At 43.7% G+C, this 27,510-nt stretch overlaps 1 long non-coding RNA gene across 1 annotated transcript; it reads left to right on the top strand.

Annotated features, from left to right (window-relative positions):
• Window positions 1-318: 318 nt before the first annotated feature.
• Window positions 319-27,510, top strand: LOC118171762. The gene is made up of 3 exons (XR_004753367.1): window positions 319-1,118; window positions 25,878-26,218; window positions 26,310-27,510. It is a non-coding gene; the product is annotated as an uncharacterized LOC118171762 (long non-coding RNA).

Genomic DNA, 27,510 nt, shown 5'->3' with positions numbered 1-27,510 from the left:
CACCTAAGTGACATATAATTACAACTGTGAAGGACTTGGACCATGATTTATAAATTAAATGTTGTCATTGCTCAGTTTCTTAGGTTACATCTGCTCCGTTTCAGAGTTGCAAATACTGTAGGATGTATTACATTTCTGTAATCAAGCTCTAGGTATTCCTAAACATGTTATATAAATCAGCTCAGACAACTTCAGGGTCCCTTTTCAAAGAACAACTTTAAAACCTCAAATAGCAAACAGAATTTATTATCTTGTTTCTTGCCTCTCCCTTGTCACTCACATTCCCTATTCCATTTAGCAAGCAGGATAAAAGGGAAATACTTCGGAGTCCACTGAACCCGATCTCAGTTTCTCTGGAGGCTTCCCCAGGACCTTCTCCTCTTGGTCACTGCCTGAACTTTCTTCGTTGGCATGCCGAGGATCAGAAATGTTCCTGCATGCCTATTAATGTTCAGTGCAACGCGGGGTGTTTGCAGCTAGCACTTTCTTGGGGTGACTTGTGATATGCGTGAGGAAGTGGGTATTTGTTTTTTATGCTTGGAAATGGCATTTGAAAATGCAATCAGGTACTTTGGCTACAGGTGATACAACAAAGGAGCCTTTTGCTCTTTGCATACAGACTAACACAGATCTGCCTATTATTGCCTTCTGGAAGGGAGATTGCTGATTTCAGTTCCCTTGCAGGCCTCTGTCCCATCACAGCTGGCCCTTTTTAGGCACCCTCCCTCAAGAGGCAATAATTGCAGAAGTAACTTCTCTTTGAATTCAGCACAGATCTATTCTTTCATGTCTGGGGCATAGCAAAAAGTCGGCCTTTTGTAGTGGCTACGAATACTGCTTCCACCCCAAGAAAGTGAGCTGACTTCCACAGGCTCCTGGACAGAAGGTCACATCTTGACCCCGCTGAGGTGAACAAGTCTTTCACATCACTAGTGTTAGACTTTGGCCCCAGTGAAATTAGGTTTGCATGGGAGACTTGACAGGGCTTCACTGTGATGGAAATAGAACAAGCTGGCTTTACTGCCCTTGTTATAAAATACAGTATTGATTCCACGCTCAAGAGTTGAGGCTCCACTGAATCTCAGTTCTTAATAATTCATATAAACTGCAATGGAAAGGTGAGTTGATGGTATTGTGTGGTTTTTTTTTCCTTTCCCCTTTTTTTTGGTTGGATGCTTAGAACAACTAGTGATGATGGGAAGCTCGCTGCCCCTGCTCAGTGTCATCTGGAAAAAAAGCAAAGAATTGCTTCCACAAGATGTCAAGTTGGCACCTTTCTGAGCATCAAATTCAAACAAATTAAACAAGCAAACAGATAAATATAATATTTTTAAAGCTTCAGATCAAAGTTAAACACTTATGGTGATTTCGGAGGCTCTTTTTTCAAATTACTGAAACATCTTTTTTTTTTGGAACAGCAGACAGAACTGGTCCAGATCTCTGCACCACATCAAAAGATGCATTTCTGAGCAGTCAGGCATTGTACAGTACTGCAAAACTTAATCACCTCTTGCTTTACACTTGATTAAGTACATTACTTTTGGATCATCGAGTTCACAAGATATTGGAACATGAGGGTTGTCTCCTGTATGGCCATCAGCTACACAGAAACCTGCACATAAGGCAAGAAGACATCTGCAGGGAAGATGTTATAAAGTCACTGCTCTTGTCAAGGAAGCTTTTATTGTCTTTTTTAATGATAGTGTATTCAGCATTTGAAAATGCATGAAAACCTACAGAAATTTCTTACTGTGAGAAGTAAAATGTGCAGAAGTGGTATCTAATTTGAGAGCTCCTAGGTTTTGGTGCCCACCCAGAGATTCCTTTTCACTGAACTTTGCTGATCTTGATTTGTTTATCTGTCTCTTAACTATGAAATGGAAATAATAGCTATTTCCCACATTACTCCTGTGTTCTGAAATACCTCACTGGTTTTGGTAAAATGTTTCAGTATTGTTGGGTAAAAAGATCTATTCAAAGCATTTGAGGAATTTAAAAGTCGGGCTAACTAGATGCCATTCAGTAAATGTTTAGGGATTCACGGAGTACTGGAGATGAGGCAGGACTGAGAGGATTGAAAATTGGGCTTCCAGAAATAGTACTGATTGTTTGAGATAAACATTATTTGCTGGAGTTTCCTTTATACTTGGAGTATTGCTTTTTTGAAAGAGCATGAAAAGTTGTTGAGAATTCTGAAGTTTTTACTGGAATGAAAGTTCTAATTTTTGACCAGCTCTCCCAGACAAAGCCAACCAAATCTATTTCTGTTCTGTTCTGTCTTGTTCTATTTTGCTCTTCTATTGTCTGTGCCACTGAAATACTTGAGTGCCTTCCAGAAGTACATCAAATGACATAACTAGCATTTGTTACATGAGAGTCTATTCTCCTTTTCTTCCCAGTGGGAAGCTTATATAAGATGTTTTGTCTTAGCGAAGTTTTTGATTGATTTAAATTTTCCTCTCAATTTCCGCATTTTCTCTGCTGTGTGTTTTGATGTTGCAGCCAGTAACAACAACAGTTTTCTGAGATGAGGGTTTTCAAGCCTCTTGTATGACTTTTACCCTATGCTGATATGTAAGTCCGCCCTTAATTTTTATACTTTTTATCCTTTTATCAAGGTCAGAGTTATTTATGTTGCCATGCAACTCTTAACAACGGGGTATTTTTGCTTCAGTAGGGATGTCATGGTTCTCTCAGTTTCAGGCCTGTGCAATGTGACGGCTGTGGGAAAGTTTGCTGGAGATGGATAGGAGGCAACTGTGAAATCAGAGATTAGCAGTTACTGAAGTTTTTCATTTAGCTTTATGTTCCTATGCTGGTTTGGGTTTCCAGCTTCTGCGGGTGCTCACCTTGATCAGTGCCTCATAGCAGAACCCAGAGCAAATAAAGCAAGATACCTGGGAAGAGACTGTGGAGCTGAACAGCAGGAGCCAAGAGTGGATCTGGTGGCAGAAACAGAATATTTCTCTCTGAGTAAACAGACGCCCTATGGTCAGACTGACCTCTTCTTGTCTCAAAGATAAGGACGTCAACCTAAGTGAATTTAAACTCCTCTTACCATGAGAACCAGTGGTGGTCCTGGCGTTAGCAGGGTATCCACAGACACACAGCCCAAGTTTAAAGAGGCAAATTGAAACATGCGACATTAATTCCTTCTACTTACAGGAACATTAGAAGAAGTAAATTCACAATTGGTCTGGAGACTGTCATGTCCTATGATGCTGCTAGTCTCTTTGATGGAAAACTCCATGTGATAACTCCACAGGTTACCTTCCCTTGCTGAGTTAAATCCTGAAATTTAGTAGCAAGTGTTAGGGAAACCTGCTGTGCTCTTGGATTCCCACATGCTCAGCTGCAATGACATATTTTTGATGTGAGAAACCAAGTTCACTCTTGGCATTGTGAGTGCTTTTTGCACTGAGTTTGGGAGGAAAAGCTGTACATTCATTCTTATGCTGTGGCAGGCTTTAGCTTGCTATTTGTTAGACAAAGGAGGGCTGCCTCTAAGAACATGAAATTGTTACTTCCCTGGACTGAGCTACTGGTTTGGAAACACTGCGTGTGTCTCCTTGTGGGGGCTTGCTGGCATAAGTGAGAGGGGGGTCCATGCAGTTACAGGACTGGGGAGAGGCGGGTGGGAGGGTGGCAAATTGCTATGTTTTCTCACCTTGGAACACTCCTTCAAGGGCATGACAAACACAATCAATATCTCAGTGAGATTTACATAATTCTGACAAGCAAAAGAGTTTTTTTTTAAATTAAAGTTATTTATTTTTGGTGAGGCATATGATCCAGAAGGGTTTTTTTTACTGCTATGTGTCCATGTCATCCATTTATTCACTCTTTCTGCAGCCTTCCAGCCACATAGCTAAAAAGCTAGGACTAGGAGAGGAAACATGATGTGGACATTTTAGTTTAATAGCACGGAGGCAACATATTACAACTATTTGTTCAATAGGGGAAGCGGGTCTTTCAAAGTCAGTGCAATTTGAAATAAATTATATAGACATTTCTTCTTAAGGATGTGAAATTTTCTGTTAGACATAAAGTATGGATAACTTTTGTGACAGCAAAGTAGTTAAACTTGCAGCTTTCCTAGCTGAATTTATACATCAGTTTCACAGCAGACCTGGACTCCAAGCTGTCAAGAGCAATAAGCATGAGGTGCTCTGAACAGACACAGGTGCCCAGGTGACCTTCTCCTTAGTGTCTAGAAGAAAGGGAGATGTGAATGTAAGCATCAAGGACTGATTAAAAACAACATCCAGTGTCACATTTGTATAAAGAGGTGAACATCAACACCTTTTCCTGATACACTTGTGAATTTGTTAAGTCTTGTAATGCCAAAGGAGAGCGAGCTGTAGCTTTGTTTACATTCAGCCCAGAGATTCTGAACCTAACAGCGGTGTTAAATTCTACCAGTTACAGCGTGTGCTGTAACTGGCCAGTGCAGAACACTGCTTTTGTACTCACCAGCAGGTAAAAATAACTCTCAGAGCCACGCTGGTGAGGCTACACCATTTTTTGGTGGGCATCTCAGCCTTTGTCTCTGGCATATCCACTCTGCTTGAAATTCCCAACCATTGTCAGTGCTCACCTCTTGAATTGCCATATAGCCCTGCAAGGTCTTGAGAACCAGGTACTCAGGACAGGCTCAGGGAAATGCCAGCACAGACGGACAGATGCGTTACATGTGCTACGGAGAGCTAAAGCACTGTTGCAAGGAACTGCTAGAGACTCTTTGTACACAGAGAAGCAAATAATTGGTATTCCCTGTTCTGTAATCAAAAGCCATTCTTGGCTGGGGGAGATCCCTACAACAACATTCTTGCCTCCCCCTGAGAGAAGGAAGCCAATGATTATTCCGTTACCCTTCATTATCATTCAGTGTGGTATAAACTGGCCAGGACTTGAACTCTCAAGTGCCCAGGAGGGCCAGTACATGAATATACCTTGTGTCAGCGGAGGCCATTTCAAATAATACAGATGATGACAGATTGATGTTGGTAGCTCATTAGGCAAAGCACTGACCGAGACATCAAATTCCTTTCAGCAAGAGTATGGCTAGACTGTTTGCTGTTGTGTATTAATGGAGAGACACATTTTTCTTCTTTGATTTCTCTTGCTTCCTTCTTCCCACGTTTGCGTCAGACAGTGCTGGCTATCAGATCTGTCATCATGCTTGACTTTCCTAATGCGAACAGCTGTGCCAGGAGAACCTAGGTGTAAAGCTAAACCAAATCTGTAGATGCAGTATAGAGAGAACATTTCAACAAAAGACCTATGTTCACAAGCCTCCTGTGGCATACAGATTTTAATGTAACACTTGACTTCTAGCTCATCCAGATCCGATAGAGCAATCTTCCTACTGATGCCTGAAAAGATAGAGAACAGATCTGTGAAGCAGTGTAAGGTGTATTTAGGTTGCCACCTCCTTGATATGCTGCTGACTTCTGCACTTGTGGATTACACTTTCACACTTCTGGAACGTGCCTTCTCCCTTGCGGTTAAGCTGGCATCTTGTGGGCCAGAGGTGGCTCTCTGCCTCTTCCTGAGGAAGATGAGGAGCAATTCTCTAAGCAGAAAACACTGTCACAGTCCTCTGCTTACCTGTCACAGTCCAGCAGATCAAGCCAGGTGATTTCTGCCAGCACCTTCCTTCCCAGTGATCTGTCTGTCTGTGCACCCCAGCAGAGTGCAGTGGACAACTTGCTGCAGAGAAGAGAGAGAGGTCCAAAATTAGTGGGGGAAGAAAACCCAAGACCATACTTTGTATTTGTGCCCAGCAAGGCTGAAATACTGTGTTGTCTGGGGACCAACTAAGGGCAAATATGTCTGAGGCTTCTTGGCCATGTGGCTGCCCCCAAAGGGCTGGTGCTGATGCCAGAAGAGAGGAGTCCACAGCTGCTGAAAGGGATCAGAAAGCTGAGATGGACGCTCAAAGGAAAAAATCAAAGCAAGGAGAGAAGGAGGGGAATACTCAGCAACTGAAAAGATTCCAGGGTGAGAATGGATGCTAAAATATCTGGGACTCAGATAGCTGTCTGCTTCAAAGAGCTTATTAGCCCACGTGTATGCCAGACGGTTGATCCAGCCTCATTGTACAGCATCATCTCTGGAGGTTCTTTGCAGCCCTGCAGTTCTATGGCTTTGTGATTTGATAAGTAATCTTACAATACACTGGGTACTTTATCCTCACAGCCGGTATTATACTCAGTGCTTTTCATATCCAAAATGGTTTTACAAAGTGTATCTGAGTAACTGTCCCTTGGAGGCAGGAAGAGACAAACATTGCATTTATACAAAATATAATCTTGGAATAAACACCATTACCATTTTAGTATGGTAAATGCCATAAATGGACCTGATTGCTACGGTATAAAAATGTTCTCTTAAAGTGAATATGCATTTTTCCCTCTTTGCTGTAGTTTGCTGTGGTCTATGGTATACCTGTACAGTAAATTGCAAGACCAGTGAGGAACTGCTTTTGATAGAACGAACTTTAAAGAACGTCAGTGAGAAATGACGCTATGGCAGAGTAGTCAGGTATTTCCCACGTTTGAGTGTTGTGCTAGGCATCGTAACTGAAAAGATTATTGTTAACATTATGTCTAATGTTGCTAATCTGATAGTTCACATACCTTTTATTGATTTTGTTTGAATTGAGTTTGTAGCTGTTGATTTGGTCTTAATTTATATAACCAGTGGCCAAATGCACTGTTTTCACAGTAATTCTTGCGTTACAGAGAGCTAGAGATGCAGTGACAGTAACTGAGTCTGGCAGTCTACCATCTGGGTACACACTAATAAAATAATCATCTGCATAATTTTGGAATTCATTGCAGATACTGGGGGAAAAATGTATTGGGTTTGATCTCAAATTGCAGACAGCCCATTAGAATAATAATGATACAAATAATTTCCCCTAAAATCCTGGAATGGTCTCTGGTGAGATTTGTTTTACATGCATCATGAAGCCGCCTATGTTAACTTTGCTTTGATATCAAAGGTAAATAGAGGGTGAATGATTAAATAATTTCTATTCAGTTTTGCTGAAAGTAAAGTTCACTCAGTATAAGACGAACAATTTTGGCTCTTTATTATAACAGCAATGTGGGGGGCAGGGTCCATTTTTTTGCATCACTAAATGATAAACTAAATTAGGGCCTACAGACCTCAGCCACAGTTGGGTCCCATTGTTAGGATCAATATGCATTTGTAAGGAAGACAGCTCACTCTCCAAGGAGTAAATGAATCCAGGAAAAGTAGTCATTGCTTAAGAAGCATGTCTCTGCCCGAAGGTATGCATGGCTCCAACACATTGGCACCATGCTTTATCCAGGGAGTGACTTCCCCTATTCAAGTCCAAGGGCCCTTTCTGCAGCTGGAGGCCCCCCCCCCATTAGGTTATTTCCTAAGTAGCTATTTCCATTCTCAATTGCCACTCCGTCTATTATCTTTACCAGGATAATCTTTAAATTTTTAGCAAGTTTATCTTTACCAAAAGAACTGGAGGGGGTGCAGCAGTGTTCGTAGAAGTGTTGGAGCAATGAGTCAGACTGCTTGGTATCTTTGGTACAGTGAGACAGCTGGAGGCCCCCCATTAGGTCTTGGTATCTTTGGTAGAGTGAGACAGGGACTGGAGAATTGCATATACTTTTGATCTCAAACACCACACATTGAAACTTTACATCAGCTGAAGCCTGTGAAAAGAATTGCAGGAGGGGAAAGTAGGAAAATCCATTAAATTCCACTGACATTAATTAATTAAGTTGGAAGAGCTTTTAAGAAGGCCAGCCCAGAAGTCGTGTAGTTTTTGGTTGTTTTTTGTTTGTTTGTTTCTAATATTAAAACAACTATTTCTTATTTATTGTCTGGGTTACTGAGCCTGTCCCCTTAGATTAAGGACACTGTGGGATAGTTATCCCTAAAGATTGCACTCAGGTTTTTGTCTCTTGGATTTACGGAGAGGGCTTGAGTTGGGAAACCAGTCTGGCCATGTTGGAAGGGACAACTGAATGGAAAATTATCAAAGGCAAAACATACCAAGGCAGTGTTAAATAAACTTGCAGAATACAGGAAGCTTGTGGTAGAGATGGAATGGCATGCAGATTTTCCCAGAGTAGACGTTCGAATTGGCTGTGTAACAAAGGACAAAGAAATCTGACCTGAAATGGAAGGAGAAAGGTGTCCATTGTGTTGAAGAGAAGCTACTAGGGCTGAAGAACCTGAGCCTACAAACAAAAATGCTTCTGGGTAGCTAGGAACTAGAGGAGGTGCTGTGAATGGGGTTACGTACATCGTACCTGCAGACAAACTCTGCTATGCTTATAATTTTTAGTGTTTAAAAAGCTGTGCAAAACCAGTCACGTGTCCCTGACAGGCATATTGTGAATTCAGGGCTTTGTACCATCAGTGAGGTGGTGAACATGCTGAGAGAGAACTGAGGAGACGGGGCTGGTAGCAGGTATTTAGCAATGGGCTCCACAGCTGCCACTGCTAGGTGTTCTGCAGCCACCGCTCCGTGCCTGCGGACCGATGCCAGGAACCATGCCTAACGCTTCCCAGTCGCAGCAAGCTGAGGGCAGCCTGGCAGGTGTCCATCAGAGGTGCTCAACCACATCTGTGACGCTGTGACAGGTTGGGGAAAGCAGGGCAGGCACGGAGAATGGAGCAGGCACAATTCCCACGTCAGCCCCTAAGGCATGGCTTGACGTTGCCGGTTGGCTGATGTAGGGGAGGTCCCATCCCCTGTTCCTAGCCACGGCCTCTCACCCTTCTCTGGCATTCCTCTGTCATTCATCTTGCCATGCGGTGAAGTGATGCAGGGAGCCGTGCCAGCAGCACATGAATCATTCATTATGGTAAGGTTAGTGCTTTGGCAGACCGACTCCATGAGTTGGGCTCACAGAGGTCCAGTGAGCGGCTCTACAGGCACAAGGGAAATAACAGCGGCCAGCAGGAACCTGGATAATCTACCCACTGAGTCACTGAATCATAAAAATTTGTTTGGAAGGGATCTCCGGAGATCATCAGGGGAACGACTCAAGGCAAGGATATCACCAGCACTACAATGGAGGTTGGAAGCACCAGCTTTGTCAACTTGAGTTTCTTTGTGTGTGAAGCAGCGGAAGCTGAGGGACTGTTCGGTGATGTATCTGGAGACTGTGGATGAAAGTACTGCCTTAGCGTGAAGGACTTCTAAGACCATGCAATAATGTTGGGTGCTAAGCGTTGGAATTGTGTTTTTCATGGCCTTTGTATGCGTTTTGTGATATATGGACTAATGTGTTAGGTGCAAGGCTGAATTTGTTTGAATATTGAGATATCTAAGCAAGGCCTGTGAAAAAAATTCAATGATATGTCATTGAAGAAGGGGTGATACACAACCCCATATATTCATCTGTTCCTCAGTAGGTTTAAAATTAGTGGTTGCCTGGAAGCTGTTCCTGATGTGATAATGGCTTTCATATTTATCTACCTAAACATGGTGATGTCAGAAAAGAGGGACCTTCTTTGCTCCTTTATAGTAGCCGTTTCAGACTGGAGCAGTTATAACCAGTTCCTTTAAAAAAATATTTACTTTTCATCAGACGTTTACATAACATGTTCTCCAAGGGAACAAATACTGTCTTTCAACATAGTTTGAAACATGAGAGATGGAAAAGAAGTTAATGAACAACGTTTAAGTCAACATCAAAGCACTTTCTTTCTCTAGTAAATACCCAGACCATCACGTTATGATGCAATAAGAAGAAGTTCATGGTCAACCTCTTTCAGCTCACTCTTTAGTACATTTTTGAGACCACGTGCAAAAATCCTGAACTGCCCGGGAAAGAGTTAACTGGAGTCAAGGAGCATTAATACAGACATACACCTTCAGCTGACCCCCATCTTCTTTGAGAGGTCCAGGGAAGAATTATGTTAAGATACTATAAATTAATTTTTATTTTTTATTTATATTTTATTTTATTATTTTATTATTATAAATTAATAAGAAGGGAGAGCCCTAGAAGCCCCTCCAGAGGAAGGAAGAGCCTGGTGACAAATACTGTGGGGTTCTTGTGAAAAAACGACTGCCAGGCTGGCAAAAAAACAGAAAGGGGTGGAAAGGAAGAAATACTACAAGGCTTAGAACACTTCTGGTATCCTCAGCCCATGGCAGGGGTCTTGCCTTGGAGTGCTAGGGAAGCAACAAAGCTTGTTTTCCTGTCTGGGGATGAGGATCTCCCCCAAACAAATCTGCCGTCTTTGAGTCCCAACTGGCTGGTGTGAGGACACTTCACTAGCTGAGCAGACCTGAGGCTGTGTTAACTAGATGACTGAGTCCTGAGAAAAGCTATATCTTTGTAGATGTGCACATGGAGTTTGTGATCCATGCACGGACAGTCTCAAGCCATATAAGCCTGCCTTGAGTAGTACACAAACCTTTTGCTGCGGCTTTTCATTTTATCAGAAGCTGTAGCCTTGCTCTGACTGCAGCAGGAATTAGCAGCAAAATGCCTGCATTCCCCTTCCCTGAAGAATATAAAAGCTATTGGCAGAGGTAGAAAAGAAATTACCACAGCAAAATCTGGAGAGCTCTGTGCACTTTCATGGGGGGAAGCGGGATTTGGGGGCAATGTGCTTTTTGACCCAGAACTCCAAGAGACTGAACATGTGAAATTGTTTATCCCAGGCATATCTAACAAGTGGGGCATTGGGCTTGTGATTGGAGAATAGCAAATAAAAATTAACTATATTTAAAAGTACTAACTACAGGGCTGCTGAACTTGTACCAGTAGCATGTAAGGCTTATCAATAAACTTTGAGGGAAGAATAGCATGAGAGAGGGAGGGAAGGGGAATGAGAGGCAAGTGAAATAAAATACAAGTTTTTACCAACGCTGGGTCATGTCACGCTATTATTTTTAAGATACTCCATTTTGATAGCCAGAGAAAATGTGGTAGGCGTCCTAGGTTTTAATGAAGTGTTTGATAGCTGCCACATGGGGAATTACTGAAGATGTTACTTACATGTTACAATTCTGGCTAAATGGGAGACAAAAATATGCTCTACAGGAAGGAAGAATACCAGCTTGGAGGAAAGCTAATCGTGAAGTTTCCCAGATATCTCAGGTTAGTCTTAAAACAGATCCTGTTTGAATATATTCATTAATGTCTTCAGCACACATGTAGGGATGCACTTATGCAAGATGCTGGAAACATTTAGAGGGCACATGAATAAAGGAGGACCAGGATATTATACGTGATGGATAGGTGACCTTGAGAACAGGAGTAACAGAAGTGGAATGAAAATTTGACTAAGGAAAGAGGAAAGCTGAGCCATGTGGTTGGGGAGTTAGTGCTGTAAGCTCATCAGAAGCATAGATAGTGGTACAGGAAAATGTGGGCATTTGGCCTGATTTCAGGATGATTGGACTGTCAGCAGGAGGTGTCTGAAAAAGAAATTCCCTGTCTGACGGTGTCTCTGATGGTGTCTTGAGGAGCAGCAGACAGGGAAGTGTGAAGGCCACTGCTGAAGGAAGTGGCATGACACCTGCAGCACCATTTACTGTCTTCTCCCGAGCTCAGGAGGAGGGAGCTTCAGCTTAGGTGGGTGTAGGAAAAGGCTTCTAAGATGAACAGAGTCCCTTACGCACAAGCAGACCAGGGAAATACAGTTCTTTTATTCTTGTGGAATGAAGAATAAGTGTGAGTAAGAGCAAAGAAAGTTTTTTTTTGCTTTTTTTTTTTTTTTTTTTTTTTGGTGGCCTGGTATAGCCTTTATAGACATTTCTTAGTCACTAAAAGCTGGACAGATTGCACAGTCTGTCTGTCTGAAGCAGAGCAGTTCACCCATGCTTCCTCAGCCCGTGTTTGTGTTGGGCAGTGATCTGGAAGCTCCAGGCGTAGGCCCGTCCCTGCAGGCCCAGCAACAGCCCTCGTTAGAGCAAAGAGAGTCCTAATCAGACCCATCTTAAATAAATAAATAAATAAATAAATAAATAAATAAATAAATAAATAAATAAAAGATAAGAAACTGTGGAGACAGAGAACAGCAATGTGGTGATAATTCCATCTCCCCTGTGTGGGAGGCCGGCGTGCAGTGACTGCAGAGCTATTAGGTATTTGTCTACGTATCCCTTAAAAAGGAGGGGTGGAGGATGCAGATAAAAAAATCTCGTCGAAGATCTGCCATCACAGATGGAAAAAACAAATGGATGTAAAGTCATGTGAATGTATACCCTGTGCAGATCCTATGGCGAGGCAGATTTACGTAACTGTGTCAGTAAGGATATGTACCTAAGTTGAATGGCTCCAAGTCGCTGGGGGAAGGCAGGCCTGCGGCCTCCATTTTACAGACGTGGGCCTGGTGTGACTGCTGGAGTCGGTGCCGTTGTACCAGTTGGCTGTCGGCCCAGTATTTTGGTTTGCTCGACCAACTATCTTTTCACCTTTGCTCACAAACAGCAGCAGATAAAAGTTGGCCGTCTCTGTGCTCTTGTTGGGGACTTAATCCCCAGCACAGGCTCACTTACCGGACCTCTGTACCCAAGGCAGCGTTAATTGGCTCGGATCCACCCGAGCAGAGGTCCCTGGAGCTATGCTGATTTCTACCAGAGACTGTTCTGACCTAGCCACTCAATTTCTGTATGTAAAAGAGCTCATCAGATGTTTCAGCAAGCTTAAATTAGTGATAAAAGATAACTCTTCGCTCTATTCATGATCTGGAACCATATTTGTTGTGTGAGTATGTGCTGGGGAGGTGAGAAAGTTGTTCCCAAGACACCCCGATGGATTCGTTCCATCTCCCTGGGTCTCTCAGCCCAGGCCGTGTTTTGTCTGCACGCTGTGTTCACGTGTGAGTTCCCGAGTGTCGATGTCACAACCCCTGCTTAAGTGGCCTCTATTTTTATTAACCTTACCTTACAAGATAAATAAATAATCTAGAAAGATAAATAAGCGACAGCACAAAAAGCACAGAAAATGCAAACGGCTTAAGATGCAGTGCTGACTCTCCAACAGTAGATGGTACTAACACATCTCCAGTAACAGCATTTTTCTGATGGATTTGAAAGGCCAAAAGAGGCTTAGATCTGAATCCGCTAAAAATCATACGAGCCAAAGGCTGTAGAATATCATCTCCTCAACATCAGAGGGTGTTTAGCAGCCCAGTCACGGCCATATGTCAGTCTGTTGAGCTTTGCTGAGTTCTCAGCTGAAAAACGACCATACAGGAGAGTGGCAGGAAGCAGAGCGGTTGTTATGAGACTTTGTGAATTTTAAATCTATTTTCAGGAGTTCATAAAAAATTCTCTCTAGCCTGCACTGGAGAAGCACTCTGAAAAATTATTGCAGAGATATGAAAGGCCAGGGTGGAAGACTTCTGAAATGCAGCAGCATAGGTTTTTACTCCTTGCTTTAACCTTTTTTTACCCTAATGATGTCTTCATTCTCTATCTTAATTATCTTTGAAGGAAGTCCTGGTCTTTCCTTCCTATGCATATAGGATCCTGAAAATGTCATTAAGTCACGTTGTTTCGCTGTGCTGGGGAGCCCAGGGAACATTTCTGCCATCCTCCTGCATGTGATTGACACAGATTTTTGTAACGGGTAGCAGTTCACCTGGACCGGTTTCCATGGTGCCGTTAAGCTGTAAGTGTGGGATCTGGCACTCGTTTGCTGAGAGCTGACGAGGAGTTGAAAGGGATTTTTCCTCTTGACCTCTTTGCTCAAGGTCATTAGTGCTAATCAATTTCCTTATTGGATTTCAAACATTCAGGTCTTCTTCTTAGCTGTACCCTCTGAAATTTGCAGTAAGGACTGATTCAAGAGAGGTGATCAGTTCTGCAATGTGACGATTTCTTTCAGCAGCCACAGAAAGGTAAACCAAATACTTGCTAACCAACCAGTAGACACCTCTGCTTCTCCAGAGATAAGGTGAATTATATTCTGTTGCAACCAGCTAGCGACATTCATGCACAGTATAAATAAAAAGGGACGAAAATGCTAAAGAATAGCTTTGGTTTTGGCCAGGAATGGTTTCAGTATAGCTGGCCCAGCCTTTGGGCAGGGAGCTTATATCAGATTCTCTCTCATAGCCTGTTTTATAAATTTAAAGTAACCTTCAACTATTCATTAAAATATGAGATGCATATTTTCTGTGGCAGTGATAGGAACAAAAAGCATATTTTGTTTGCCTGTCTATCACTGTAGGCTAATAAAGCTTTGCACTGTGAAGAGATGCACCATTTATGTGCACAGTAATTGACAGAGATCTGGTAAAAGCCAGTTTGCCAGTGTCTGTTGACTGATGTTTTGAGCATGTTTTTGTATTGTCCTTGAAGTTAAGATTACTGAGCACTTACAGTATTGTTTGCGAGCCATTACATATATTCAGGTACATGTGGCAAAAAAAAAATTAGTGCTTAAAATCAAAGCTAGCCATCAGTCCAGATCCCAATGAAACCAATGAAAGGTTCCTGTAGATTGTGGGAGAGAACAGGTTGGGCTTGCAGAGTCTGACCAAATACACCATTGCAATGCATGCTTATCTGCTTCAGTGGGTGAACACAGTCAGGCTCTGTGTTTTCTCTGTACATACGAACCCTCACTTCTGTACCCACATATATGTGTGTGTGTGCACATATACAGCTACAGAAGACAGATCCCTGAAATCTATTCAAAAACATTTTTGAGGTTAGGACTCGTCTTCAAGGAGTTTTGCTTCCTCCAAGAACAGTCAAATTTAATAAACTTTTAGTCTAAGAACATACACCAGGTTTCAGTTTAGCAGTATCTGTCAGAAACAAATGCACTTCGTTAGATTTTTTTTTCCAGATAGCTGTGAAATAAATAATGTAAATATCCTTACTTCCAGACAGGCAAAACATATTAAAGAAATGGTTAAATATACCCGTGAGAGAGCTACCAATCAACACTTTTTTTACTAGTTTTGTTTTGCATTCTTTTCTGACTAGTATATTCATGACCAGCTGTTTTTAGAGCTAGTAAAAATTCTCAAGCTCACATTAGGAAGGGTTTCAGTTACATGATCTGTAGCTACAGTTGTTAGAACACTTGGCATGGCATTTAAAAATGAGAAAATTGTTTTTATTGAGTAAAGCACCAAAGCTCTGAAACAATATTTCACTGGACTTAAAGAAAACGTTTTTGAACTTTGCCATTAATGACCAACTGACAGGCAATTTGGTAGGCAGGGAGTTTCCAAACGTGACTTAAAATAATGCCCATTTAATCTGTGCTAATGTTAGAAATTTCAGTGCACTTATATGGGAAGGACTTGTACCAAATTGCCCTTGACCAGTATTTCCTTATCCGCACTAATGTGCTAGCTCTTCTGTCCCAAGAGTTGCCTTCATATGGTGGTGAAGTATACATGCAACAAAAGCCTCCCTTGTCTTTGTAGGTCACCTTAAATAGCGAGGCTAGCAAAGTTTAGTCAAATTCTAGCAATTTTTGCTGTTCAATGTGGACTGGCTAATAACATTTCTTGTTTTCTGGGCAGAAAGTACCTATCTTGTGTACCATCAGTCTGTCTCTGCCAGGCAGCTTGTGCAAGCCTCTGTCTCCATTACGGAGGGGAGCACAATAAGAAGCGTGTTTGGGCTGTGCTGATAGAGGAACTGGGGCCTATAATGGTGTAGAGGCTTGTTGCTCTCTCAGATTACTTCAGACTCCAGGGAGAAAATAAATACTGAGAGTTAAAAGAATGTATGAAATTCAGAAAGGCTACAGGAAAAACTAGCCTGCCATTCTCGGAGCAGCAAAACTAATGAAATAAGGATGGATGATTTTATCTACCACCGAGATTCATTAGGCAGGATCATTTCAGGATTCCTGAAACAGTGAGGAGGGCACAAATGTTGGTGTTGTGTACCACTGCTTCCCCTGGGAGGGGCTAGGGGCTGGAAAAAGGGGGAAGGAGAAGGCAGTAAGGATCCTGCCCAGCTGAGGATGTGTGGGAAGGGTCCCTTGCTCCACATTCACCCAGCCAAACCACTCTCCTTGTCCCCTCAGCCGTGGATTTCCATGCTGCCTGCAGCCTCTCTAGCACTGAGCATCCCTTCAGTCCTGAGCATCTGCCCTCCATCCTGCTGCCTGAAACACTGGATGCTCCCAGCCGAGGGCACACCAGCCTCCAAGCACTTCTTGCTGGAGTCCCAAGCCCCATCTCCATTGATAATCCCAGCAATCTGCAGCCACTAGCAGGCTCTTGGGTGGTGCTTGCCCCTGGGTGGGCTGGAAGAGCTCCAACACCATGCACCAAGGGGCTGGGATGGAGAGGGACAGCCCTGCAGAGCTCACTGCTCGCTGGCAGAGAAGGGAACCGTACTGACACATCTCAAATGCCCTGTGATCAAATCCCAGCCACAGTATTTCCTCCTTGAAAGTCATTCCTGGTTTTATGTCATAGTCATCATCTCCAAATAAAAATTAGGAAAATAAAGCGTGGAAGTGGCCGTGGCTTTGCATGTGTGTGAGCAGAGGATGCAAGATCCATAAGGAAACCAAACACTTGGCCTCACGTTCAGACATCACACTGTGACTGCTCTTAACCAATAGTGCAACTAAAGGGATTGAGGAAGTCAAATATTGGTGGGGCAGGGTGAGATTTTTTGGTGGTTGTGTAATGAGAATTGTGGCATATTCCTGCCATTCCAGCCCTTTTTTTTTTTTTTTTTTTTACACTCAGCTGAAGTTAAACTAACGTCTGTCATGGTACCACTAGTCGTTTTAAACAGGGTGGAGTAGAGGGGGGGGGGGGGGGGGGGGGGGAATCGGGAGGAATAATTCGGTCCTACAACCATCACTTACAGGCTGGAAGCAGGACAGTATGGAGATGTGGCAGTTCCCTGACAGTTGCTTTTGTCCTGCCAGAGACAGTTGTAACAATTACACTTGCACTTAATTACTGCGCTTCGACTGTGGTAGGCTAAAGCATTCAGCAGGATAGGAGGTGTTAAGAAGCAGAATGCATTTTAAATTTAGAAAATCCCCTTGAGAAATATCCTTATTTCACACTTATTATTAGTAAAGCCAGCTTTGGAGAGAAAATCTTTGCTTCCGTGACTGGAACCAGTGTCTTCAGCAAGAAGCAGGTGTATAGAAATCTCTCGTGTGGGGACATCAATATTCCATCTGTTCTGCAAATCTAGGAGCTGCTGAGTCATCTCATGCCGTGTGTATCTGACATAATTTTTAAAGGTTATCAATACTGAGACACGGAGTGCTTAACTGATATATAAATACATGTTTTTATCCTGTTTCATTTTCCTGTGAGCCTGAATGTAAATACTTCTCTGATCCTGCCACTGTTAAATTCAATGACTAAACTCCTTGTTTGTTCCAATGGCGGGGGATTCAATGTTGAAGGCTTAAATAATTGAAATAAGTGACCCGTAGAGATACAAGGCACAGATCCAACAGACAGAAGGTCATTTTCTTCTTAAGCTGTTTAAAGGTGTGAATTAAGATGCCTATGAAAAATGCTTTACTATTTCTTCCAGATTCACCCAGGTAGCAAAATACATGCAGAGCAAGCAGGGTTTGTAGCGGGAGGGTTGGAGCAAAAAATCACCAATAACATATTGTGCAGCTCACAGGCTTGGCTGAAGCTTTCAGCACCCAGCAGTTTCTGTTGTGCTGCTCACGGGCTGAGTTTTTCTGTTTCCTGTGCTCCTTGTGCACCTTGTGCGTTAGGCTCCTTTGAAAATTTGGGTACTTGTTTTGCTGCCTAATTGGAAGCAGAAGTCGTTTGAAAACATATTTGCTTTCCCTCCAGGGATGGTACTACCCCAAAATACAGAGTATGCTTTGGCTTAATTTAATAAGTCATAATCTCTTCTCATATTTTATTGCATTTTAGTGCGAGGTGATTTTTTCCAGAGATGACTCAAAATAATACAAAAGAAACAACCTTGTCCTGTGAACAACACATGAATTATAGCTGATAAAATCAAGATAGTTTGAAGGCTTGCCAGCAGAAGGAATGAACTCCCTCAGATTCCTGACTTACAGAGTAATGTTAGCAGCCCCAGATTTCCCTAGTAATTTTGAAGTTTAAAGGAACCTTAAGGACACTCCAAGGAAATCAGTCGAAAGAGAAGGTTTCCTATTAACGCAGAGAAGAATCACTGTGAAATGAGGGAAGGAACAAAGTGATTTCTGCCGTTCTGATGAAGGCTCGCAGCTTACGATGCTCTTGGACACACTTAACCCGTGCCTTTTGGATGTGGATGTTGTTATGCTCATTGGGAACTGCCATCTCAAGGAAGCGTGTAATGCTGTGTGTAGAAATGTCAGCATAAGCAGAACGAGGTGTTCGCTTGGTTTTCTGAGTTTCTTGCACAGGGGATATTGTACTGAAGCACCATACTGCATTATCTCCCAGCTCCTTGCCAGGTGCTGTTCAAGATGTGAGCTCTGGCTTTTAAAGCCGTTTATGGGTGGAATACAGCATATTGTGCTGGCTCCAGTCTGTGAGCCTTCAGACGGGAGGTGTAAATTCAGCGTGTAGCCATAACTGAGCATTCAGAGGTTTGCCTCGTGAATCTCATCTATTTGGTAGCCTGGTGGAGCTGCTGTTTATTTTTATGTTGGAGAGCATCCTTCAGTCAGGCTTTTCTACAAAGGGAAGTGGAACTGATTCAAAGAATGAATATATGGGGTTTTATAATATACTGAACTCATGTTTAAGGATCCCCATAAATTCATAAAAATTCCTTCTATAAAGATCTGTAGAAGAGTCTCTCTTTAACCTCATCAGTTTCTCTGTACCACAATGCAAAAAAAATGAACTGATTTCAGTGGAGAGTATCTTGTGTGCTGAAACCAGCCCCAGTTCAGTACAGAACAAAATAATGTGTGCAAACGCTTCTACATTAAGGATGTGCTTCAAGATTTTGGATGTAGGTAGACTTGCGCATAAAGTGAAACTTACATTTTGCTAAATAAGTTTAGGTATGAAAGAAAATGGCACAAAGCACATGAAACTGCCTCAGCGAAGTGCTTTGGTCTGGCTTCAGGAACTTTGTTTTACACTGGCATTTTTTTCACAGCACACATGATACATGGTCCTGGTATTTCTGGAATGACAAATAATGCTCAAAGCTGCTCTTAGGCCGTGGCAGATTATTCATTTCTCTTGATGCCTTGCACAAGAGTTTTCAGAAGCTGTCCACCGGCTCTGAACCTCAGAGCTGCGTGCTTTGTTAGCATTTATAATCACAGTGCTCCTCTGCCCCCGACTTCACAGTTATGTTCTTGAATGTTCCCTGCCCATCTACTCGCTGCTGGTGATTTTTGGTGCTTTCTAGAGAAGGGCCTCTCCAAAGCTGTAATTCTCAGAAAAGAGACACCTTATGCCACTGGCAATATTTAAAAATGCCTGAAGATCCTATTCCGGATTTCCTTCATAGCCCCGGCACGTTACTTGACCTCTCAGCAGAGTCACTTTCTTCACTTGTAAAGGAGGCAGAATTATGTATAGTGCCATAGAAGCACAGAATCACAGACTGGGTTGGGTTGGAAGAGACTTTAAAACTATCTAGTCCAACCCTCCCACCAGCCCAGGCTGCCCAAAGCCCCATCCAGCCTGGCCTTGAGCACCTCCAGGGATGAGGCACCCACAGCTTCTCTGGGCAGCCTGTGCCAGCGCCTCACCACCCTCTGAGCGAAGAATTTCTTCCTTCTATCTAATGTAGATCTACACTCCTACAGTTTAAAACCATTACCCCTTGCCCTATCACTACAAGCCCTGGTAAAATGTCTCTCTCCATCTTTCTTGTAATCCCCTTTTAAGTATCAAAAGGCTGCAATAAGGCCTCCCCGGAGCTTTCCATGTTGTAGGCACGCTGTGCAGCTTAATTCAGAGACACGAGCAAGAGGTGCTCTGAACTCCCGGGGTGCGGAATGAAATTAAACTACACAATATTAGTAGTGCTGGAGTTTAAATAACAATAACGTTTATCGTAAATATCCTGATCCTTTACTTTATGCAGAACTATCTGAAGGACCATTCCTATTACAAAGTGTGCTAGGGGTGAGGACTTACCTTCACGAAAATTTTATGTCTGGGGACAGAATTCCACTTCATGGTTAATCTTCAACCTGTGTAAATCTGTGCAAGATCAAGGCTTCTATATTATGAAAATATGAGTTGTCCTTGATTTTTATAAGCCCTACAGATCCAGTTATTAGGCATAAGATACATTTAAAAGGAGAAAAGACATAAATGTACATTTCAAAACAGTTAAATGTTGCTGGCATTACATATATGTCAGTCTTATAAATAATTTGGAAAGATTATTTCAGAGGAAAGATTAATCGAAGTTCAGAAGTATCCCAGACTTAATGATACTCATTACAACCACTGGCTGAAATCAGTATGTGCTTTCCGAACTCTTCAAAGGACTGCTCCCTACTCCAAAATACTCAAAGCCTAAGTCAAGGAGAGAGAAACCCCTGAAACAAACAAAAAAAAGCTTCTCGGTGTTTTTCAGCTGCTGAGATTGGAATTGGTTGAGGTTGATGGCAGTCTGCTAATGACTCTCTTATCCTTGAGGATTTTTTAAAAAATGAAGACTGCAACACAAATGAGATGGAGAGATTGCAAAATCTGCGCTGAGGAATCAGTTCCCCGCTGCCACATTTTTAGCCTGAGAAGTGCATCGCTACAATTTGAGGCAGACTTTTTGGTTCTCCCCGTGTAAGTATAATAGTGGTTATTTTAAATGCATGCATCATACTGAAAGGTTGGCGGAATGGATGCTTTCTAGTTCAAGGTCTGCTGCTGAAAACATTTTCTGCTTTATTAGCTTTATGTGTGCTGTGATGTCTCACAGCGCTCAGGGGGACTACTCCTGGGTGCCAGGATTTGCAGGATTCAGGCCAGAACAGGAATGTGAGATTAGTCTCTGAACCAGCACTTGAGGACACGCTGCAGACGTGCAGAAGGCAGCAAAACTACACTAGGTGCTGTCTGTTTGCCCCCTCCTGATGTTACTCGGAGGTTCCCCTCCAGTCTGCTGCTGCACCACCTAGCTCTAACAAATCACTTCTTTACATCGTCTGCACCAACCAGAGCCGTGCTCTCTTAGTTCACTGGCAGTTAATATTTGTGAGTAATTTTCTCTAACAAAGAGAGCCGCTTTTTCACGGAGAAACTCTTTATCAGCCTGGCAGCTTGTGAACTCCTTAGCATTTGATCTGCTGCAGCCAGTGCTCCTGCTGGAATCGATAGCTGTATTGATTGAGGAGCAACCCGAGGGCCGGGGCCTCAGGCTGGGCTAACGCAGCTGAGAGATGAAGTCGGTGATTGAATTGCTTTCAGCAGACTTAGGAGCCGTCCCCTAAGACAGGAGATTTTCTGCAGACTAGAGATTTTAGATGTCCTCGTATGAACTGCCATGTGTAGACAAGTGACCCCCAAATCAATCTTTTCGTCCTAGGAGCATGGCTCTCCAAGTTCTCGCTGTGACTCCATTCCCAAGAGCGGCTCGGAGGTGCTGCCTCTCGTGCTTCCGCAGGCGTGTTCCCCATTAAGGCCGACTCCCCTCGGCGCAGAGCAGCGCGTTTCAGCTTGCTGTCTGCTCTGGCAGAGGGAGGCTGTGGAGTGACCGGGCACAGCAGGACCCCAGAGCTACCCCGGGTCATGCTACCAGGGACGTTACAGCCCTTTGCTCCCTTGGCCATGAAGGAACGCAGCTCTACTTGCTGCATCTCCACATCTTTTCAGTGCCTGTCTAGTGCTTTGGTCTTTTTGTCTTTCAGAAGTAGCCCAAAAAATGAGCACTGCCAAGGCAGGAGAAACAAAGCATTAATCGCCACGGTCATCTCAGGGGCAAACCAAGCCTGGAGCACTTCAGTAGCCAGGCTTCATAACCTCTCTGCTTGGTGCCAACGTGGCCAGCCTCTGGAGAGCTCACAGACTCATTCATCACCTTGGTTAACCAGCTCTATCTAGCAGCATGGCTGGGGCCAGTTACAATTACTAAAGCTCCTGGCTTTGGATGAAGCCTCCCTGACCTCCTCAGCAGGACAACATCCTTTTTCAATACTGATAAAGGCCTTATTCTGTGCACAATTATGCAGGTTTCCACCGGGTTGTTCTTGACTAACACCAGTGTTAGGAAGACACAGCAGATTTCTAACATGTTTACACAGGTTATTATTTTGTTTTGCTTTTGAAATTGATACCAATCGATCAATACTTTTCCCATGGCACAGAGAGAATCAAAGCTGGAACTGTGTCTGTCTGCCTACCAATGCTACTTTAGTAGAGGAAGACAATATTGTTTGTTGCGAAGTACATGATATCTACAGCGTACCTAAAGGCTTGTCTATGTGAGAATTAAACTGATGCAGAAATTTAAAGTCAGGTCAAAATTTATGTGAACATGCTTATGCTGGTGTATGAGAGGTTGGTTTGAGTTTAGCTCAAAGGGAAACTCTGACTTCATCTCCAGGCATTTTTCTGCCCCGAATAAGAATGCTAGCTTAGTTAACTGCGTTTTCTGACTCAGTTAACTGCATTTTCTCTGCTCAGTGCTCCAAATTCTGACCTCGTGTGAGGTCCACAGGAAGTGTTCAGTTACCTAAGAACAAGTAAATGCTCTTTTCCTCCGTGAGACTTTTCTTGTTCAAGTGGTTCAGGTGATAAGCTGTGATAAGCTGTGATCAGATACCTGTTCCTGGGTGCAATTGTGCTTAAAAAAAAAAAGGGAGGTTATTGTCCCCCAGGCTTTCCTCCCCTCCCCGACTCCTCCCAGTGGTTTGTTGCTGTCTCCCTGCCAGATGTTATCACGTCCCCAGAATGTTTACAGAGATGTTCAGAAGAGTGCCTTTAAGATGCTCCTGCCCAAATCCTCTGGGTTAGCTCTTACTTAAGCCGTTTTAGGTAAACCTGTCTTGTTCTGATTAATAGGGATTGGGAATGCTCAAATTATCCGCTCTTAGGGGCTGTGTGTCCTGCTACCTGGTGGCGGGGAAGTGGCAGGTAACTGGAGGCAGTAACCACACACAGGTCTGCAGAGACCGCATCTGCCCAGCATCCCAGAGTGACTCCTCAGCCTCGGTGACACCAGCAGCGGCAGGCTGGGACTCCTGGGCACTGCTCCTGATTTAGCTGCTGGCCCGCTCTGCAGTCTCCAGTGCACTGCCTGTGCCTCAGTTTCTGCACCAAGGCACCATCATCTTCACAGCAGGAGGACAGAGAGAGCTAATTGTGAAGTGATTTGGTCTCCTTGCTGCTGAGTTACAGGCGATCGGTGCTACTCTGGCACTTCGTAACAATTAACCTTTTTTTTTTCCCCCGATGTCTTGAGTAAGTGAAAAGCGAAATTTGTGTTCACAATGGGAAACTATACTTCGCTTTGAAGAATGGTGTTTCTTCTGATGACTCACTACCAGGATTGTTGCTCTGTGAAGTGGCCCAGCAAGGAATACTCCTTTCCAGCCCCCAGCAGAACAAGCACACAATTCCCAGGAACAATGTGTCAAACTATTTAGCTGTCCATGCGGAGGGCTAAAATCTTTTGTCTAGGTGCCCCTGAAATTCCCTTCAACTCTGTATAGATGGGTACGGTTAGCATGAGTGCATTCTGTTGTGTATTCAATTAAAACTCACATCAGCTTCTCAGAGACACCAACAGAAGTAACACTAGAGTAAGCAATAGCAGCCCGAGCTCTTTAGCTGAAATCATTCTGACTTTATTTTTAGCCTACAGGGTGTTGTTAGTTGTTACTATGCAGAAAAAAAAAAAAAAAGAAAAAAAAAAAAAAGGGGTTTTAATGTGCTAGCTAAGTTGCTAAGGCTCTAATGTGTATGCAAGATAAATTGTTGATAAAAAAAACCCTACATGTTGGTGAGAAAAGCAGAAAAGGAGTCCCTTTCCAACACCACTACAAGTTAGGAACACCTGCTTTTTTGCTGAAGACAGGCACATAAAGGCATGCGGCAGTATGAACTATCTGTCAGCAATGCCAGCAGGAGGAGTTCCCGTCCCAGGGTGACTTGAGTGACAGAGCATCATCCCTCAAGCGGCCACCTCTGTTGGCAGCAGGCTGCGGGGCTGAGGTAGGAATGAGCAGTCAGGGGTCGTTTCACTGCTGAAGGAGACAGAGGAGGTAACTACCCAAAGGTGGCTGCTGAAGTGGCGCACGGCCTCCCTTTGACTGATGTGCCTCCTTACAGCTCTCTGGCTTTGTAGAGCAGTCTTGCATGCATGTGGATGTCTGTAGTCTGTATGTGGTCCAAGTGTGTTCCAGTGGAACAGCTGGGAGTGCAACCCTGCCTGGCTGGCTGGCAGGATCTAGCATTGAGCCCTTAAAACAAAAATTGACAACTATCCCTTGGTGATGGCAGAGGGTCAGTGTGCAAAGTGAGAGATTTGGTAAAACTGTTGTGGCCCAGGAATTAAAAATCTATTTTAAAGCAAGTATCCTTGCAGAAAATTCCCACTTTTCAAATTATTATAAGATGCTTTCAGCTCTCCCAGGATGATATGATGGATGGCAAGAAAAGCAAATTAAACATACTGAATTTAAGCTGGTTTACTGCTTAACTGTGTCCTTTACTGGGTTTACTGTTTTTTATTTTAAGCTGCAAAAGGGTTATTACCGTCTTAAAGCTGTGAGCTCTAGGCTCCAAATCCGTATAACATCATGCAAAAGTAAATGGGACAGTTAACTGACAGACACTAACTTACTGCTGGAAGCTCACACGAGCTTCTGGCATTAAAATCCTGCCTGGGAAGGCACGGGCCAAATCCTGCCGTCACCCGAGGCAAGCACAGTTTGAGCACAGCCCCCCGGGGTTCCAGGACGTGGTTATAGGGCCACTGCTCTGCACCCAGAGGGCACTCTGGTACCCGTCTGAGCAGTCACGGTGTGACAGGCCCTCATGGCTGAAATTGTTAAGAGGAAAGATGGAGTAGGGGGGTTTGGTGGAAGATGGGGTTTCCCAGAGCAGTCTGGCCAACTTGTTCCCCCAGGGGTTGCAGGACTCCCTCCAGGCAGCCTCCTGGCAGTGGGTACCATCCACTCTGGCCTCAGAGGGCCTCTCTCCCTCCCTCATCTCCCCCATGCCAGGGCTCCTTCGTAGAGCACTGCCAGACGTCTGCTGGCTGCTGCTCCCTCTCTGCTCACTGCTCCGCTTGCCATGCAGCAGGAGCCAGCAGTACCTCGCACCACCTCAAGTGACATTAGTTAACTGTCCTTTTTTCCTCTCCGTGGCTGTCTCTGTGGCCCACTGTCACCGTCATGTGGGTATGCTGTGGCACCAGGCTTCCTCCTTCCCCAGCAGGATGGAGCCACGGGACAGGACCTGGGGCAGGGAGGACAGTGCAAGAAGCCTTTCCCCTGCTCTGCTTTCCTGACACATTTCTCCTTGCTCCCTACAAAGGCTCATTTTCTCAGGCTGATTTCAGAAGCAGTGGGAGATGCCGACGTGAAGCCAGCACTGTGAAAGCACGCTGAAACCTAGCTTAGACTTGGAGCCTGGCCTAGCCAGATCAGCAATAAAATTTTCAAAAAGAAAGAGGAAAAAAGCTATTTCCCATCACAGGAGCAGTGGGGTGTTTTCCATGGGAACAATGATGTTCTGGTTAAGTTCTAAGAACTTTTCTAATAATTAGGCAAAACCAATGTGAAAGCTGATGTCAGCAGGAAGAGCTGATGGGAGGAATTATAATTGTGTCTGGGGCCATATGAAAGCATTATACCATGTCTTGCTCCAGACTTTGCATGACTCATTTTCCTCCTGGTCAGGATCTTGTATTGAAGTGCAGACTGGCAGTTGTCTGGATCTTTCCTAATGCCAAAACTGCTGTTAAGTTGGTTTTGTTAGTGTTTTTTATTTTTATTTTTTTCCAGTGCCACTGCGAGAAGTGCCATCAATAGAATGTCTTTGCTGCGGAGGGAGCATCAAGCAAAGCACCACGCTGCATGGGGCAGTAATTGCAACACTTGCTGCTGATTTATTGTCAGCAAGTTCTTTTGTGGAAGGACTCCTTACTCAGTTCTAGCCATAAAACTCCGCTGGTTTCAGGAGGAATTGTGGCAGCTTGCCACTTCTGAGTATCTGCCTCCGAGCATTTATATCTTTATTGTATGTAGATTTTCTCCAGAAACCCATTTGCTGCTGAGACCTACATTAGACGCCACAGCTTACAATTGTTCAAAATTGAAGTGTAATTTCCATCTGCAAAGCTGAGGTAACAGTTGATCCCCTCCCTGGATTAGAAAGCTTTTTTTTTTAAAAAAAGCAGATCCACCGAGTGATCTACCTCTTTCCTCCCCTTTCAGCTCATCGTAGCTCCCCATGGTGTCACTGGAGAAGCACCAACTCCTTTCAGGTGGAGCTGGACTGGACTCCAGGGTACCCTGAAGAACCAATTTAAATTTATTGTCACCAATTTAAATTTATTGATGTCGTCAACAGGTGAAACAGGTTATAAGACTGTGCAAATCTAAATTTTGTAGGAAGCAACCAAGCAAGCAGTTATGATACAGAAAATGGGCAAAACTGAGAATAATCCGACAGTTGTGTCAAGCACTTCTCGCTACAGCCTTCAAATCAGAGAGAAAAACCTTCAGCTACCTTGTGATCCGTGTCGTTCATGTCCATCTGAGGAGTTCAGTCACCGCACCAGCGGCAGCCGCATTCATTCACAGCTACGTGGTGCTTGCTGAATCTTTGTGCTGTCTTTCTGGTGCATAATCTAGAAGGCTTTGTTATATGCCAATCCTGCTTAAATGTTTGTGCGCTTCAAATATTCAAATGCTTCTGTCACACCCACAGAGCACTGGCAGAGCTTCTCTGCCTCAATCCTCTCCTAGGCTGCTGTGGGAGAGGCTTGACTTTTTGGCCGTTGTGGGTGTTAAGTGCCTGCTCTGAAGTCTGGGCTCAGCCCTGCCATGAGGTCTCCGTTCACACTTGAGCACAAATTTTCCCAGCCTCAGCCATGTGGGTACTCAGAACTTCTCAGTTTGTGCATTCAGGAGTACGTAATTGAACAAAATCCACCAGCTTTGCGCAGGGTTTTAAAACACAAATGCTTTTTAGTTAGTAGAACAAAAATACGCAAGTTTACAAACAAGAAAAAATAGACACCAACAGAATACCTGTATTTCCTGCCTGTTTCTTTACCATCATGGACATTACCCAGAGTCCTGTAAGGTGATCAGGTTTTCTTTGCAGTTCTTTTGAACCTGCAGTCTCTTTCAGCTCTGCCTTTTGGCTTGAACCTCAGCTAAATCAGAAAATGTGCACTGCAGAACATTCCCTTCTTCCACGTCTTCTGCTCCAAATTGTGTGTGTGTTGCTGCAAGTCTGTTTCCATTTCCCAAAGACTGATACATCTTGATTTACGTGTTTGGTTTTGATAAGTTCCTCTGCTGCAAACAGCACTCCTCTGTACAAGGGCTGGAAGAAGTGACTCTTCCTGCTCTGTCACATCTTCTTCTGACGATACCTCCTCAAACAGATAAGCCTCTTTCCATCAGT

This window comes from Oxyura jamaicensis, chromosome 9 (assembly GCF_011077185.1).
Source record: "Oxyura jamaicensis isolate SHBP4307 breed ruddy duck chromosome 9, BPBGC_Ojam_1.0, whole genome shotgun sequence".
In the NCBI taxonomy this organism is placed as follows: domain Eukaryota; kingdom Metazoa; phylum Chordata; class Aves; order Anseriformes; family Anatidae; genus Oxyura; species Oxyura jamaicensis.
Note: the sequence above shows the minus strand (reverse complement) of the source record. Positions and strands in the feature narration are given on the sequence as shown.